Genomic DNA, 15,106 nt, shown 5'->3' with positions numbered 1-15,106 from the left:
TGGGCAAACAGGACCACACCTTATAGGAAATACTTAGCACTGCGAGACAAAGAAAGTCTATAAAGCGAGGCCGTGCCACTCAACCGCAAGGTCAGTTTCCGCACAAGCATTGTGAGGGGGACCTGGGAAGGTGGTAAGCCTCACCCACTCTGAGAAAGCAGAGGTGAAAGGTACTGAGAGCAGAAAAAGCAGACCGCCCATGCTCAGCCCAGGGGCGTGGTGTCCGTTCTGGATAGACGGAAGATAATGAAGGCCAGGACCTGGTGGCTTAGGTCTGTAGCACCGGTTAGATTGTCAACTTGACACAAATTAGAGTCATGTAGGGAGAGGGAGCCTTACTTAAGGAGTTACTGATGGTGTTTAAATCTCAGTTCGTGCCTGGACAAAGCACTCTAAGCCACCATGGTTCCGTGCGGAGAGGTTTAATGAGAGAAGAAGAGTAGATGAGGGGAAGATGTAAAGGCTGGCCATGGCGGGAAGGAGGGATGGGGAGAGAAGGGACAAGGACAGAGGGGAAGAGAGCAGAGAAGAGCAAAGAGAACGAGGAGGGGGCAAGCAGCCCCTTTGATAGTGTCAGGCACAGCTGGCTTTTGCCAGGCAACTATGGGGCGGAGCCTATCTGGGTGCTGCCAGGTAGCTGTCGGGATGGAGCTTAGACAGAAAACCAACAGTTACCTCCACCAGACTGGCCTGTAGGCAAGTCTGTGGGAGCTTATTCTTGTTGGATGATGTGGGAGGGCCCAGCCCACCGAGGCTGTTGCTAGGTGGACAGTGGTCTGGGACTGTATAACAAATCAGGCTGAGCAAGCCATGGAAAGCAAGCCAGTAAGCAGTGGTCCTCTAAGGTCTCTGCTTCGTTGTTGTCTCCAGGTTTCTGCCTTCAGTCCTGCTCTGGCTTCCCTCAATGATGAATGGTGATCTGGAAATAAAAGCCAAATAAACAGGGTCATCACACTAAGTTATTCTGGGTTATTAGGTTTTGTCACAACAATAGAAAAGTAAACTAGAATACCTGTCATCCTAGCTACTGGGAAGCTGAGGCAGGAGAATCATAAGATCAAGGCCAGCCTGATCAACTGAAGGTGAAAAAAATCGAAAGAGGGCTCCAGATAGAACTGTGTGATAGCTGCCTCATTCACAAGGCCCTGGGTTCAGATCCCAGTACCTCCTCCAATGTGCTGTCAGAAATCATCTCTTCGTTCCACCCAGGTCAGTCTCTAGGTAGTCTCTCCATGTGGCTGAAGATTCCACTCCATTCCTAACCAGTACATATATATATATGCCAAACCTGCTTGCCCTACTGTGGTTCCTACGGACTTTGGGGCTAGGATGGAAACACAGAACTGGTTTCAGGACGTAGACTGTGGTGATGGATGCCTGGGTAGGCGTCTACCCAGAACCACTCAATTTTCCTTAATGGAAATTTTAGAAACACTGATGTTCCAGCCACGGGTTATTGGTTAAATAACCCATAGCGTGCACGGACATGTGGGAACCATCCAGGCATCTAGGTCGAAGGTAGCATGGGAAATCATCAGCCTGGGAAAGTATCAGCTGAAAACTTACCTTTTGTGATGGAGGTTGATATAGGGTAGCTCTGAGAGGCTGCTGACTAGTAAGACACAGGAAATCCTCCCTCCGCCGGCTATGCTTGGGAGTGAATAGCAAACAGGAGTCTATATGTATCACAGTCCAGATCCTTGAGCTACATACGTAAGGTGAGGGCATCACACCGTGTGATTGTCAGTCTTTGGTAAAAGGGGATGGTGCCCTCCACTCATGACTGGTGTCAGCGGGTTATAAGAGGAGAAAGAAGGCAAGAGGCTACCACCATCAAAGACATAAAGACAGAAGGGAAATCAGAGGGGGTGACAGGAGGATTTGGTGGGAGGGGGGCTCAAGGTGTGGGTACGATTTAAATACGTTGTATTTATGCTTTAAATTACCAAAGAATAAACATATTCTTAAAAATGTGAATGGGCTGTAATGAAAATACCACTAAAATTCAACATGGCAGTTGGGACTCAAAAAAAGGCTTGGTGGCGAAGAACACCTCCTGCCCTTATAGAGGCCCCGAGTTTGGTTCTCAAGATCCAACACCCTCTTTCAGTCTCACTGAGTACAGCACACATGTGACATACATTTATACCACACGCACAAACATTCATGCTCACATATACACCAAGATAAAGCTTTTTAGAAACATTTAACATGGCATGTTACGTTTTTCCAAAGTGTCCCAGAATAATTTCTCATCCCAAAGGCTCTTCTATCTAGAACCTTGCTGTTGCCTGCCTGGGGGTGAAAGCTCGCTTCCCTCCCCTTGAACCTGGCAGGCCTTAGTGTTCGGGCCACTAATACAGTGTGATTATCAACCTGTGGGCTGTGACCCCTGCGGGGTTGGGGTTGAATGACCTTTTCATAGGGGTTGCCCAAGACCATTGGAAAACTTAAATATTTGCATTGTGATTTCTAACAGTTACAGAATTACAGTTAGGAAGTAGCAGCTAAAATAGTTTTATGGTTGAGGGTCACTGCAAGATGAAGAACTGTAGAGGGGCTGAGGGTTACAGCAACAGGAAGGTTGAGGACCAGTGCGTTAATAGGAGCTGGTTGGAGAGAAATCCCTGACTTCCATGACGAGTCATAAAGGCTTTATCTAAGCTTTTGAGATAACCCAGCAGCCACACTGTGAGGAAACCACAACCACTTGAAGAAACCTGACAACAGCCAGGCAACCACCTGACAGCTGAGGATGTGAGGAAACAACCTTCCAGTGATTCTGAACCTTTTGGTGTTCCAGAGTGGGAAGCAAGACATCATGGGGCAGAGATGAGCTGCCCACTACCATGCCTTATCCACATTTTCCTCCTGGCCCAGGGTCATAAACGGTTGTTGTTTTCTTCGGTTCTGGAGCAATTTGTTTCTCTGCTGTGACAACTGGAAGCAGCGTGTGGGTGGGTGTGGTTGGATGTGTAAATGGAAGAAACTTAAGAACAGAGGGGTTAGGCTGCTGTGGACTTGTTTTCCCATAATTCATTATTCTATCTCTTTCTCCGTCTCTTTCTCTTTCTGTCTGTATTCTATTTGTCTGCCTCACACCTCACGTCCTATAAGACAGGCTCTCATTTGTGGGCCTAGCTGGCCTGGAACTTGCTTCGTAGACCAGTCTGGTCTTGAACTTAGAAAATTCTGCTACCTTTAAGGTCTTTATAATGCTGTGATTTCCCAAACTATGACTTACTCATGATTTTAATGTTTTGACAGTAAGTTGACATTATTTGTGTTACAAAACTAAAGACAATATGAACTTCTCAAATGAAAAGGGGTCACAGCATATACCCAAGCACACTGTGCCCAGCTATCCCCTACCTTGTTGCCCTGTGGGAATTGGAGCAAGTTCACAGGCGCCGGTGAAAAGGTCTAAGTCCTGGCAGTGGAGCCCAGCTCCTAGCTGGAGTGTCTTCTGTCCTGGTTTCAGGTGGGCGTGGCTGGCCTTTGTAAAGGGTATTATGGGAACAAGTGTGAGATGAGGTGGGAGGGGGCTCCTGCTGGGCCCCTAATACATTCCTGACCAAACCTTTCATCTTCAAACACCTTGCAGATATGAGGTTAATTAAGAGGCTTAGCCTGGAATGCTGCACCCAAGAACAGTATTAAAATATTAATGTGAACTTTTGCATTTTGAGTTTTTAAAACACAAGTTGCCAAGCCTTGTACAAATACACGGTAGCGGTGGCATAGGGCAGTCAGGGCCACATCCTGCCTCAGATCCTCTTGAGAAGCTTCAGGGTGGAGGGAGCCTCGCCCAATATTTCCTAAACACTGGCAGTGTCTGGTATGTCGCCCCTTTTACATCTGTCCTTACCTCCCACTAACAAATTCCTCTATGGAATCCTGTCATTATTGATGGTCAAAAGAGTGGTCCTATCTGAGTGGGACCCCTTTGTTCAGGATTCTGGCTTCAATAGACATGAAGGGAACAAGGCTTCCCTTCCTTTGCAGCCGTCTTAGTATTTGCTATGGTTTAAATTTCCAAAGAATCTGAACCAAGGTGGTGGTGGGGGGAGTGGTAAGGAAGGGAAGGGAGGAGACTGTGTATGAGTGTGTGGTATATTCATAATTGTGAGTACAGGTGCACATACCTGTGAGCACAGAGAGGCCAGAGGAGGAAGTTGGCTATCCTTCTATTGCACCTCTTTACTCCTTTGATTCAGGGTCTCTCACTGATTGTTAGGCTAGACCACAAGCCCCAGCAGTCTTCCTGATACTGTTCCCATAATGCATCCTGGGCACAAGGAAGTTCAGCATTTAGGAGACAGCTCCAGGACATAGTTTTCACAGTAGCTAGCCTCTGGGGACAGACTGGAGGAGAACCCCAGATCCAAGTCACTCTATGGGAACAGATCCCAGTGAGCAGTGCAGTTCCCCTGGAACAAAGGGACCACCAGAACCCTGGAGGCTTTGAGGCTGAGAAACAGAGCTTGAGGGACTCCAAGACAGAACTGCCTAGATGGTTCTGGACCCTCCACAGAGGAAGGTTCTAGGAGGTATTTACGTGACAGTCACCTTGGGCACTTGGTGTCTCTGCTGGCAGCAGGCATAGGAACCCAGGACTGCATTGCCCTGTTGAAGCAGGACCTCATTCTTGGAATTCTTCTCCCCTGCCCTTTGCAAATTGGGAGTTGGGAGAGACATGGACCTCCCATGCTCTCTGTCCCCTGACCTGTCATTGATGATCTAGGGGAGAGTGGGAAGAGGTGAGGAGTAGAGTCGTTCTCACTGCTCCTCTCCCTTGTCCATAGGTGCTGAGCCCTGGTCTTGAGGATGCATGAGTTCTATCCTCGCTCCATCCTTTCCTGAGAGCTCCTGGGTTTACCTTTTGACCAAATTGCTTTGGGGTACGGTGGGTACACTGGGAGGCACAGAATAGCCAAGAGGTCAAGGCTCCAGGACACACGATCCTCCCTGAATCCCTGCCCACTGCCACCAGTTCTGCCTGACACATTCGCTCACTCTCCTCTGTCGTCTCGACACCTCAGTCTTGTGGAGATGTTGCCTTCTCGAAGATGCTCTGCCCAGCCACAGGCCAGAGACCTCCCCAGTACCCTATGCTCCTGCTTTTGTTTATGGTTCACACTCTGAGGCAGTCTTGTCTGCCTGTGCCCCTGTCCATTCCCATCTCCCCTCTAAGGATGCCGGCCTGGTGGGAAGGTTGGGACTTGTGCTGAGGCTGCTGATACCCACCCCAGCTTAGCGTCAGCTGTCCGTGCTGCCCTTGCCTGGACAGTGGCTGATCTAGGCCCTCGGGAAGGTGCTGGAGGTACAGTGGTGACTGAAACACAAGTCCTACGTCCTACTGTGTGCAGAAAACTGTGTTACAGCTACAGGCAGGACTGTCGAGTCATGATAGGTCCTGGGGCTGAGGGCCAGATGGGTGGAACCCAGCCCACGATAGGCTGGATCTCAGTGGACAGGAAAGAGGAAGGGGCATTTACTTCAAGTAGAAAAGGAAATGGCGGGGTTGGGGATTTAGCTCAGTGGTAGAGCACTTGCCTAGCAAGCGCAAGACCCTGGGTTTGGTCCCCAGCTCCGAAAAAAAAAAAAAAAAGGAAAGGAAATGGTCACACTGTTGGCAAGCCTGAGCCTTGCAGCCCACCCTCAGACCCATCATACCTTCATTCTCCCCTCACTGTCCTATAAGCCTTCTTCCTTCTGCTGGGCACACAGAAGGTATTTTTCCTGAGCTTCAAGAGCTTTGTTCTGTCTGAACCAGGCGAGTTCCCAAGGGTCCTACGGCGTTCTTGTAATTCGTCTCCCTAGCTTGAAAGGGAAAGCCCAACTAGGCTGTGGTCAGGTCCTGGGCTAAGACTTGTTTGCTTAATTAGTTAATGCATGTAGCAGGCGTGTGAGGCTGCGGTGTACCTGACGGTCAGAGGTCAACTAGTGGGAGCTGGTTCTCTCCTGTTGTGTGGGTCCTGGAATCCAGCTGAGGTCATCGGTCTTATCAGACCTGGATGCAGGCTCTTCGCCTGCTGAGCCATCTCACTGGTCCAGGCCCTGGCTTCTGACTGTGGCTGCTGTCTACTCACAGCCCAACTCATCCTGTCCTTAACTTGCCTGGGGGAAGAAAGGTTCCCTCCAAAAATCCCTCCCCACAACCCAATCGCCCCTTTTCACCTCTTCTGCCCACACTTCACCTAAAAGCATCATGGTGTGGTGAGTAACCCACAATAGGGCATTGTGTGCAGAGACTTAGGTGTGTGCTGTGGCTCTAACTGTCCCGTGGGAGAGACAGGCATATTCCTGCAAGCCGTCTCCTCCCTAGTCAGTACAGGGAACATCCCAGAGGAGAGGCAGTTGTGGGCTTCTTGTACATCTGTCCTTCCTGCGTCCCACTCACAGCATCCCCACTCGTGTCTCTGGGCTCGGGAGGCATCAGTTGAGCTGGAGGCCAATGCAGAGCCATAAACGTATATTAGGTTAAGGTAGGTTCTAGAAGGATTGTGTCTGTAGGAGTGAAGAAGGGCTAGGGACAGGGAGTCCTGCCCCAGCTGAGATTGAAGAACTGGGCTGGATGAATGGTAAGGGTAGATGTCCAAGAGGGGTGGCCCTAAGAAGATGCCCCTGGGAATGGTGGCTCAGGGAGGCTTGGCTCCTCTCACTCCTCTTGTCTCCGTGTTGGTCTTCTCAGCATCTCGTCCTTGCCACTTCAGTCTCTCTTGTTATCCAGTCTGTGAGGCACCCATTGAGCGGAGTGTTAGGCTCCTTATTCCTGTTGTGGGGAGTATTGGGCCAGCAAATTGCTAAAACTATATTACAGAGCATGTGTCCATGCCAAGCCTTTCCCTCATGTTGATTCCTCCTCACAGCAAGGACAGTGATGTCAGTGCTGGGGGTGTCAGTAGGCAGGGGTCTTGTGTAGTGGGGGTGGGGGTGGGGGTGGGGAGAAAGTCAACCAGCAGCAAAATAGCTGGATTCCATAACAAAGCAAGATTGGAGTGAAGTTGGACTCAGAGACTGACTCATATCTGCACCCCACACCTATGAAACAGGCCTGGCCTCACTTTACAGGCTGGCTCCCAGAGCAGCGCCAGTCTGGTGAGATTTCTGAGGATGTGTTCGGTTAACCACTTAGAGTCCACTATTCCTTTCCAGGCATGCTCTTCTCAGCAAGGGAATGAGAGAACTCTGTTCCATATCACTCTGAAGTCCAGTGCTCTCCTGTCTACCCTCATTTTGTCTCCATTGGCTGGTGACTAGGGGACTCTGGTACATTGTATCACAGAAGCTCCCTGCCCACTAATACCATCTGGACAGCCTAACCACATGTGTAGGTGGAAAGGAATCTGAAGAGAGCCCAGTCTCCAAATAACAATATGGAAAAAAATGTTAAGGAGACTAGCTCTAACATGGGTTGTAGCAAACCTCATTCATTAAGATAAAAAGTGGGGGAAATTGGCAAGGAGGGGGGAAAATTACAGAGTATTTCCTGTGAGGAATATATGGGACATCCTTGGAAATTTCTTGAGGCATAATAAGTTTACTGTTCCTCTTCTTGGAAAAAAAATATCCTGCTGTGGCTCACCTGTCCCCCCCTCCTCCCCCCCAGCAGTTATTTATGGGTGCAAAATATTCCCTATTCCGAGCAACTTTCAACAAACACCACTGTGAGAGTCTCCCCTCCTAGTGAAGAACTTGGCACACAGTCAGGATCTGAGGTTTGGCTATTTGCTTGCAGCCATTAACTGCTACATAAAGACTTTGGGGGGAAAGAAAGCCCTGTATCTGGAAGTCTGTGCTATAAAAGACCATTTAGACCAGTGGAAACCTTGTCTTTAGCGTTGTTGTCGCCCGAGACTTTAGTCTCCAAGCAGGAACTCCCAATTACACATTTACTGGATAAGGGTACAGGGGCTACCTGAGGGGTAATTAGAAATGAAAACCCCTCTTTGAACCCACCATTGTGGGATGCCCAAATTTGGCTCCAGAATTATGGCCCTTGTGGCCACAAAGGAGCCCAGAGAGAATTGCTCCGGGATTGAGGCAAATGGGAGGGCAGCTTTCTCCCCCTCCTCAACTGAGAACACTTTGACCTTCCCTCTTGTTTTGAAAATGACTAATTAAATACCCCAGTCCAGCTGCTTCGGAACGTGCCAAGGGGATTGTTTAGAAAGCAAACACCTGAAGTAAACGCAGACACAAACGTACTCTGCTGCGGAAGATGCTGCAGGCGCACCCTCTGAATGGGACCCGCAGTCAGGATAAAGATGTTCTGAGACAGCCTACCCCAGCCTGCATTCAAGCAGTGTCAAAACAGTCTTCTCGCACAAGCAACACTCTCTTCGTGATAATGGTCTCTGAAACGGGACGAAGCAGAGTAAAGGTGCCTGCCCGCCTCTACCCTCATCATTTTGAGTGTTGACCTTGCATTTTCCTTCACTGCTGTCTTTGTGATGGTATCACGGGTTCTCCAGTACCTGGCACGTCCCTGTGTCTTTGTAGTGAGGACTGCAACTCTTGAGCCGCACAGCACCAAGCAGCTCCCATCGGAGGGGAACTGATGTCTGTTAGGGAGTGGCCACTGATGAACCAGCTTCTTGAATGGACTTGTAACGGATTCTGGCCACAAACTCACCTGCAGCTTGTTTTCCAGTTTCCAACCGTCAGGTCTGCTGCGCAATGCCCCTTGCCTCTCACCCAATTCAACGGCTGAGAAAATGGAACCAAGGCTCCACCTCACAGGAGTCACAGAAAGGTAAATCTGGAAGCTCCACCCCTCTTCTACATCTAGCGAATGGCAAAGCTGTAAAGAGAAGTGTCTCTGGTATCGTTGGCGACGCCCACCGTTGGGAAGATTCAGAGAAACCACCTCTCCTGACCACAACTGAAAGCTAATGTTCTGCCATCTTTCTGGAGGGCATTTTGGCACTACTCGAAAGCCTTGAGAACGCGCAGTCTAATTTCTGCTTCCAACGATGTTGGACTAGCTTGTTTCAGACCACGCCTCCCATCAAGAACAACTAGAAAAAGCTGCCTAGCCACTACCTGCCTGAAGGCACTGGAGTAAACACAGGACAGGGATGACTTGAGAAGACAGGTTCCTGGAGAGAGGAGAGGCTCAGGGCTGGGGTTAGGAGGTAGAAGGTAAGGATAGGGGGCGGGGTTCTTCCTCCTCTCAAGGCAGCGGTCAGTTCACAGGCTGCTGAGGGTGTGATGCTGGAAAGCCAGTGGCAGTGAGGAGCATGTAGTCAAAAAGGTGGGCAGAAATTCAGGAGCATCATTAGACAGGCGACAAAACTTGGCACAAAAGGCTTGCAAAGGAGGGGTCAAAGCAGATACCCCAATTCCTTGGAGCAATCCGTGGTGACCCTCTCCCTCGGTTCACCTGACTGTCTGGCTTTAGTACCAGAACTTCCTGTTCTGAGAAACCCTTTTGTTCAAGGAAAGCCAAGGCGGTTGCTCAGACTGGGTACGCCCTGAGACTAAAGCTGATGCCTCGTTCAAATGTCTCCGGGGAAGGGCTGTCTCTCATTCTGAGTGCAAGGTAGAGGCAAAAGCAGTTCTTCTCCAAAGAAGGATGCTCCTCAAGGCCCCTAGTGTCTTCTACAATTTGATACAAAATGTCTAATCGTCAATGAAAGATAGCTAAGTAAGGACAGTGAGGGGGTTGGGACACGAAGGGGAAATAAACACTGGAAACATATACACTGGAGATTCTGATGCTGCCCTTCCGATGTAGTTGCGATGTTACTTTAAATATCTGGGCATCATGGCCCACATCTGTAAACCCAGTCCTTGGGATGCTACAGCAGGAGGATCATGATGTGGAGGGAGGCTGAGGCTATGCACTGGCTTCTTTCCCAAAAAGCAAAGTGAAAACCTTTACAATAGCAAGTCTGATTCATGCCAGAAGTAAAAGGACAGCATGAAGTATTTTCAGTAACATCACAGTAGCAATAAATAGAAAGCTTAAAAAATGTTAAGGTTAATGGTTATGTTTATCCAAAGCTTAAGAATATAAGTAATTACAAAGGCAAGGTAGAAAAAAAATATATGCAGACCAAGCATAAAAAAATATAGATTTTTTCTACTTTGAGAGAAAACACATAATTACTGATCCAGAAGGAGAGGGAGAAGAGGAACAAGGGGGAGGGGAGAAGGAGGCAGAGATGGGTAGTGCAAAAGTGAGGAAGACAGAGGCACTTGCTCAGGAAGAGCAGGTACAGGGCAGGTAGAAGACAGCTAACCTAGTAAGGGTGCACATGCCTTTACACATACACACACACACACACACACACACACACACACACACACACATCCCACTAACTAACTAATTAACTAGCAGTATAAATGAAAACCACAGAGAGATACATAAGCATAAAACTGTAAAACAAATAGAAAATAAAAAAAAAAACAGCCATCAACCAAACTGTATTTCCTCCAAAGGAAGCCCCATGGGTCACAAGTTCAAAGTACCGAGTGTGAACGATGCTGACTGTGTTGGTTTGAATAGACTCCTCAGGTGTTTCGATGCTTGGCCCAGGAGGTAAGGTCTTGCTGGAGGAAGTGTGTCACATGTGAGTGGGCTTTGAGTTTTCTTCTTATGCTCAGGTTCTGCCCAGTGAAGATGGCAGTGTCCTCCTGGCTCCTTGAGGATCAAGATGTAGAACTCTTGACTCCTCCAGCACCAAGTCTACTTGCACACTGCCATGCTTCCCACCGTGACGACAATGGACGGAACCTGTGAAACTTACCGTAAACCAATCCCAATTAAATGCTGTCTTTTATAACATGGTCATGGTGTCTCTTCACAGACATGAAATACTAAGACACTGACCTAGGGTCAAATATCCAATAAGAATGTTCATGAATAAAGGAATGTATGAATAAATAAATAAGGGAAGCAGGTAAATCTAAATGAAGACTGTGTGAAGCAACTGTAGCATTTCCAGAACTCTGCGTGATACCTCAAAACAACTCAAACCACCACAGTCAGCATCAAAACAGAACAAAAAGAAAACGTTAAATTATCCTCAAAGCTATAAACCTAAAACAGAAATCAAATCAAAAGGGATGAATTCACCATCCTACTTGATTTTTAAAATATTTTTTATTTATATGAGTGTTTTTTGTCTGCATGTATTCCACGCATACCTGGTACCAGAGGAGGGCATTGGAATCCCTGGACCTGGAGTTATCAACAGTTGTGAGCTGCCATGTGGGTGCTGGGACCTGAATCCCGGTCCTTTGCAAGAGTAGCAAATGTTTTAACTTCTGGGCCATCTCTCTAGCCCCATGGTAGATTTGAACACACGTTTCCTAGGAACAGAGAGGAGAGAGAGAGAAGAAAAGCCAGCAAGGATACAGAGAGCTGTGGGGGCACATGTAACAGAGCTGACAGAACTGGCATGTAACTCTGTACCTCTGATTGTGGGATGATCACTCTTCCTAAAAGATTCTACACAGAGCATTCTGTGACCAGAATCTAGGAGGCGACAGAAACCTTTAACACATCCCCAATGATTGAAATTACACAGAGGATATTTTTTCACCACAGTAGAATTAAGTCAGAAATCAACAAGTAGAAATATTTATAATGTAAATCATGTTTCCAAATAATCCATAGGTTGGAGACCAAATCATGAGAAAAATGAGAAACGTGTTTTGAATCGAATGAGAAGAGTATTTGACTGGGGCTAGAGAGAAGCCTCAGGAGTTAAGAGCTCTGACTGTTCTTCCAGGGGATCTGGGTTTGATTCTAAGTAGCTAATATATATCCACTTGGATGTAATGCTCCACATCTTTAATCCAGCACTTGGAAGGCAGAGACAGGAGGATTTCTGTGAGTTTGAGGTCAGTCTGATCTATGTAGTGGCTTCTAGGCCAGCTAGAGCTACATAGATAGACTCTTTCTCAGATAAACCACACACACACACACACACACACACACACACATACACACACACACACACACACACCTATGTCTGACATAAAATCTGTGAGAAGAAACTGTACTAAAGTAGATTATGAGAGAAAATTTAAAGGCTAAAAATTAATGAGCATGCACAAAAACTGTATCATTCACTTATACGAGACATCGGCAGTAATCAAATTCATAAGGCACAGATAGTGGTTGTTGCTGTGGATTTGGGCAAGGAGGAGTGGGAGCCAGGGTTTCTTGGGCGTTATGGAGGTGGATGGCAGTGTACCCAATGCTGCTGTATTATACACTGTTATGTGTATTTTACTGCAATTTAAAGTTGTTTTTAAGGTAAGTATCCAGAGTAAGGAGTTGGGAGAACATCAAATTAACCTGAGACAAGAATGAAGTGGGGAGAGGGGAAGCCATTGGTGGGAAGGGAGTATGGAGAGTTACACGGATGTAATTCAGTCTTAAAGAACACTTCAGCCAACCATATATGGTGGTTGGAAGCTAAAATGGCTCTTGGGAGTCATCCGGCTTTGGGGCTTGGACAGACCAATAATAACCAGGTAGATCCTAGGTGGGGGTGGTGTCTGACCCTGTGAAAATAGCTCTATTCAAGTAGAACGAGGCTCCTGTTGACATGGAGGCATCTGTCAGAGAAGTTTTCAGCAGCTAGAAAAGGAACATGAAAGAGGATACTCATCAGATCTTCACACCCTGAAGAAGAAATGTCCCAAGAAGCCACCCATATCATGTCACCGATATCGTAAATGCAGCAGAGGCTGTGTGGAAGCTCTCAGAACAACTAGAAATAAAGAGGGAGGAATTATTGGTAGGTTTATGCCAATCACCTTGAAAATTTAGATGAAACTTCAAAATTCCCATCAACTGTAGAAAGTAACATCAGAAGACATAGATAACTGAATAATTTGCTGTCCATTCAGTATATAATTAGGAATCCTTCCTGTAAAGAAATATCTAGACCTAGATGACTTCAGGGCATCAATCCACATAGTTAGGTAGAAATGTCACTAACTGCATAAAAACTCTTCCAGAGAATAGGGAAAAAAGAAAACGCCGTCAACACATCAACATATTACAGGAAGCATAACCTTGACACCCAACCTGGGAAGATTATTATGAAAAGTAAAATTGCTGATTAATCATTATCATAAATACAAGTATAATCTTAAAATAGCAGCCAACCAGTAATGGTTAATATTTTGATGTAGTATATATCGACCTCATGATCTATAAAAAGAATATTCCAGTATAAAAGGTTGGATTGACATTCAAAGGTTAGTATAATTTACCACATTTGACATAAGAATGAACAAGATTCTATGTATCACTGGATTTAAAAAAAATGGGTTGGTACAATTCAGCATCTATTCATACAGGAAATGTTATATAAGCTAGTGATAGAAGGGAATTCTTTGATTAGATAAAGGAATCTACGAACATTTCTTGGTAGACATCACATTGAGCCATGAGATAAAGTTTGTCTCTTAGGATCTAAAAACAGCAAGGACCAAAAAAGTAAGACTAGGTTGGGTACTGAGCCCTGAGGCCAGCTGACCCTTCTGAGGACCACAAAAGCACAGCAGAGGTGGGCATGTATACTCCAGTCACAGAATGTGATGCTGAAGGTCTCTGATGGGAAGATGTGTGTTTGTGTGGGAACCTCACAGCTCAAATGTGACGGCCATGGCCACTTATAGGAAAAAATTTAATTGGGAGCTTGCTTACAGTTTATAGGGCCACAGCAGGAGGCAGACAGGAGTGGCACTGGAGCAGTAGTGGAGAGCTTTATATCCCGGTCCACAGGCAGCAGGTAGAGGGAGACACTAGGCCTAATGTGGTCTTTATGTAACCCCAACATCCACCCCAGTGACACACCTCCTTCAACAAGGTCACACCTTCTCCAATGAGGGTTCCCTTCCTAGTCCTTCCCAAATAATTCCACTAGCTGGATATCAAACATTCAAACATTCAGGTCTATGGGGGCCATCTCATTGAAACCATCGCACTAAGGAAGATGTGCACACATTAAAATCCACTCTCAGGGACTGAATCGATTTCTACAAGAACCAGCCTCACAAGAGGCATTAATCCCTCTCGGCAACCCAACCACCTCTTCAAGGCCACACCTCCCAGGACTGTTATGTCACAACCAATTTTCCACAAGAGCTTGGGTGGAGACAAACCACATCCACACCACTGCAGCCCAAGTGGAGTTCAGCCCAAGGCGGGATGGCCACCAAGGTCGGACCACTAACCTGCGGTAGCGGGCGGGTAGCCACACGGAAGAGCTCTGCCCAAGACCACGTGCTTACCCATAAGCCCTCAGGCCTCTCATTGACTTTGGCGGTGGCAGCATCTGAAATGACCTGTACTTCTTACTCATTATTGCTAGCTTCCAACAACTCAGACATCAAGTATGTGCCTGTTTAGAGCAAAAGGAATTGATCTCATGCCACTGAGCTCTGCCAACAGGAAGAACCGTAAAATCTCATGGCTGCCGAATGCGTCCAAAACTGGGAGAGGAATGAGATTAGTCCTAAAATAGTCTTTACCTCTGTCTCCTCAGGAAAATAGAAGTGGATTGAGATTCCCTGTCCTGTGCAATCGACCTGCCCTCAGGTGTCTGGGGACACTGGGTCCCTCGTGCTTCTGAGAACTTGGTTGCTTGGGTCCATGGTTGCTTGGTGATGGTTTGTAGACAGAATAGAGTCTTCAGGGTGCCTAAGCTCAGAACCCAGTACCCTGGAGCATCCCAGTGCCTGGCATCACGGCTCCTTGGAGGGACCCAACCTCTAGTTTGGACAAGAATGGCAGAGGAGAGTGGGAGGAATGGGCTGCTTTCATTGGGGAATCTTCACCTTTCAGAACTGGATTGCCAAGTCGTGAGACAGATATTCCTTCAGTGAAGTATCCCTGGCTTTCAGAAGGGCAACAGGGCAGTGATCCTTCCTGGCCTTCCATGGAGCATTTAGAAAAAAAATCAATGCAACTAAGCAAAATGGGTGTCACCCAGCTGCTTCATCCTGTGTGCTCTTTTGACCCAGAGACCCATTACAACATCCCAGAAGGAAAGGCTCCAGCCTCCACCCTCTGCCCCTGTGGCCCCGGTAGACATTCTCAGTGGGACCTCTTCTGTAGTTCTCCAGGGACCTC

The 15,106-nt window shown here is 47.3% G+C and overlaps 2 long non-coding RNA genes across 2 annotated transcripts; both read right to left on the bottom strand.

The window, feature by feature from the left end:
• Positions 1-406: 406 nt before the first annotated feature.
• LOC148007707 (uncharacterized) lies at positions 407-8,741 on the bottom strand. Its single transcript, XR_015646881.1, has 3 exons — positions 8,639-8,741; positions 4,146-4,288; positions 407-919 (listed from the first exon to the last, which is right to left on the bottom strand). It is a non-coding gene; the product is annotated as an uncharacterized LOC148007707 (long non-coding RNA).
• Positions 8,742-10,371: 1,630 nt separating this feature from the next.
• Positions 10,372-14,592, bottom strand: LOC102547214 (uncharacterized). Its single transcript, XR_015646878.1, has 4 exons — positions 14,506-14,592; positions 12,525-12,601; positions 11,158-11,322; positions 10,372-10,752 (listed from the first exon to the last, which is right to left on the bottom strand). It is a non-coding gene; the product is annotated as an uncharacterized LOC102547214 (long non-coding RNA).
• Between the last annotated feature and the right edge of the window lie 514 nt (positions 14,593-15,106).

The sequence above is a fragment of the Rattus norvegicus genome, chromosome 1, assembly GCF_021556685.1.
Source record: "Rattus norvegicus strain SHRSP/BbbUtx chromosome 1, alternate assembly SHRSP_T2T, whole genome shotgun sequence".
Lineage (NCBI taxonomy): Eukaryota > Metazoa > Chordata > Mammalia > Rodentia > Muridae > Rattus > Rattus norvegicus.
The sequence above is the reverse complement of the archived record's forward strand: the minus strand, read 5'-3'. Positions and strand labels throughout refer to the sequence as shown.